The sequence below is a fragment of the Prionailurus viverrinus genome, chromosome D1, assembly GCF_022837055.1.
Source record: "Prionailurus viverrinus isolate Anna chromosome D1, UM_Priviv_1.0, whole genome shotgun sequence".
Lineage (NCBI taxonomy): Eukaryota > Metazoa > Chordata > Mammalia > Carnivora > Felidae > Prionailurus > Prionailurus viverrinus.
The window spans coordinates 12,853,243-12,856,577 of record NC_062570.1 but is presented as its reverse complement, the minus strand read 5'-3'; positions in this window follow the sequence as shown (position 1 = coordinate 12,856,577).

The following is a 3,335-nucleotide window of genomic DNA, read 5'->3' as shown; positions in this document are numbered from 1 at the left end:
AAAAGGACATAGAATTTTCTCAGATGTTTTGTTCTGCGTTGTCTAAGACTGTGGCTTTTGACCTTTATTTTGTCAATGTAGTGTATTACACTGATTTTTAATAAGCTGAGCTATCCTTGTTTCCAGATATAAATTCCACTTGTTCGTGACATACAATCCTTTCAATATGCTGATGAATTCACTTTATTAGTATCTTGTTTAGGATTTGTGCATTAATATTCATCAGGGATAGTGATATGTAGTTTTCTTTTTGTGCCTTTGTGTGGTTTTAGTATTGGAATAATGCTGGTTTCCCAGAATGAGTTAGTCAGTGTTCCCATCTTCTATTCTTTGTAAGATTTTGGGACGGATTGGTGTTAATTATTCTTTAAATGTTATGTAGAATTCTCCAGTGAAGCCATCTGGTTTGGGACTTTTCTTTTGGGGGTAGGTTTTTGATTACTGCTTCAATAAACTCCTTGTATTAAATGTAATTATATATATTTCTAAATGTATTCCTGAGTCAGTCTTGGTAGGTTATATGGTTCTAGGAATTTTTCCATATCTTCTGGGTTGTCCAATTTGTTGTCCTATCCAGTTTTTCAGCACCATTTATTGAAAAGACTCCTTGGTACTATTTTTGCTGAATCCCAGAAGTTTTGATATGTTGTGTTTTTCTTTTCACTTGTCTCCAAATATTTTCTAAATTTTATTTATTCTTTGACCTATCGATAAAGAATGCAGTGTTTAATTTCCACTTATTTGTATTTTTCTGTTTTCCTTATGCTAATGATTTCTAGTTTCATTCCATTGTGTATACATCCATTGTGTATACTTCTTTCTTCTGAAAGAAGCCTGATAATTCCAGTCAGGAGCCTTTTTACCATTTCAAATGGCTTACTCGAGTCTTACACATTAGCAATATAGTCGATATCTGCAGTGACCTGAAACTATCTCTTCAAGGCCAAAACATTATAAAATATGTAGACACCAGAATTTCTCTAAAAAACTGAGCCAGAAGTAAATGACTTAAAAGTCAAGACCTTAACACTTAACATTTGATTATTTTACTCATCATAAAATTAATAAAATACCACTGACTTTTTTTTAAAATACATCCAAATACAACAAAACTTAAAAAAAAAAACTCTCCAGAGACCAATGAAAGCAAATACTGTGCTCTCATTATAGTGCCACTAGGTACTCGTGTCTGTTGAACACTCGAAATGTGATTGTTGCAACCAAGGAGCTAATTTTTCAGTTCACTTAAACAGTCACATGTGACTTACAGCAATTCTGTTGTACGATGCAGCTCTGGAACAGGAAAAATAATAGATTCTCATTATTTTATACTAATGATCACATTTGCATTAGAGCATGTGAGATGGGGTGGAAAGCATGTTGTAGAGTGACATAGACAAACTTTAGTGTATTCAGAGAAGAGCCATGATAAGAAAACTAGAAACTTCGTTGTATTGGAACTAGAATGAAGAAATTTGAAGTGGCCTTGGAGGGAAAATGCTAACTCATGTAAGCAGGTAAGATTGCAGTACATGGCAGAATGCATTTATTTTGAAGGTTTCCCTTAGGGGCTCCTGGCTTCCTCACTCAGTAGAGGATGTGACTCTTGATCCTGGGGTTGTGAGTTTGAGCCCAAGTTTGGTCTTAGAGATTACTTAAAAAAACTCTTTTTTTAAAAAAAGTTGTCTTTAAAAAGAAATAGAACTAGTGGGTAAGTTTGATACAAGAAAGAGCTTTCTATGTGTGTTCCTTTGGTGAGAGGATCCCAGTGCTTACCTGTGTGATTGGGCTATGGCATTAATGCTATAAAGTATTGTAGTTTCACTTCCTCTTACTAAGAAACACATTTCAAATGTGGAGTAAACAACAGTTCCACTCTTGAGACCTTGAACATGTTAATGGGAAAAGTGCATAGTTTAATGCTGAAAGGAATATTTAGAGACATTTATAAAATCATTTTGGGTCCTCTGGAGGGTATCTCACCTCATAATTTTGGGGTCAGCAGGAAGCCGGGTTTCAGGATCTGTATGTTGACTTGATACTTGGTTTCTCTCAATGCATTGATGGGTGTTTGTGATCTCTGATTCTTACTGGAATTTAAAGAACAACTGGTTACCAAATTCCATCTTCTCTAAACTTCAATTATTTAGACTCTTCGTTTCTGGGCAATGCATTTCTTACAATTAAATTATGAATGATGATCTTTTCTGTCCTCACACTAAGCACTAGAGACATTCCTTTCAACTTTGGTTTTCTCTTCATCGCAGCATTATTCACAATTGCCAAAAAGCAGAAACAACCCAAGTGTTAATTGATAGATGGTGGATAAACAAAGTGTGTGTACGTATACAATGAAATATTATTCAGCCTTAAAAAAGGAAATTCTTACATAGGCAACAACATAGATAAAACTTGACATTATGTCAAATGAAATAAGCAGATACAAAAGACAAATACTGTACAATTCCACTTGATGAGCTATACATAGAACATTCTAATTGATAGAGACATTAGAATGGTGGTTGCCAGGTCCTGGGGATAACAGAGAATGAGGGGTTAGTTTATGGGCATAGAGTTTTTGTTTGGGATGATGAAAGGTTCTGGAGCTAGATGATGATAATGTTTGGATAACAGTATGAATGTGAATGTATCTGAATTGCACATCCACTGAATTGTGCACTTAAAAATTGTTTAAATGGGGGATACCTGGGTGGCTTGGTCAGTTGAGCATCCAACTTCAGCTCGGGTCATGATCTCACAGTTTGTGAGTTCGAGTCCCGTGTTGGGCTTGCTGCTGTCAGCTCAGAGGCCACTTTGGATCCTCTGTATCCCTCTCTTTCTGCTCCTCCCTGCTCCTGTGCATTTTCTCTCTCTCTCTCTCTCTCTCTCAAAAATGAATAAACATTTTTAAAAATGTTTCAATGGTAATTTTTATGGTCTGTATATTTGTTCTGTATTAATTACATTAATTTGTTTTAATTTCATTTCTTTATTCTTGAATTAAATTGTCCTGGTAGTCTAAGTTAGGTCATCTATAGAGAATAGCTAGTACTGTTTTTCTGTATTTTTCCTCTAGCAAATAGAGTATAAGGACATGTTAATATGATTTCAGGGTGCCTGGGTGGCTCAGTTGGTTGAGTGTCCAACTTTGGCTCAGGTCATGATCTCAGTTTGTGAATTCAAGCCCCGCGTCAGGCTCTGTGCTGAGAGCTTGCTCAGAGCCTGGAGTCTGCTCCAGATTCTGTCTCCCTTTCTCTGTGTCCCTGCCCCACTCACACTCTGTCTCTGTCTCTCTCAAAAATAAACATTTTTTTTAATTAAAAAAAAAAGAAAAT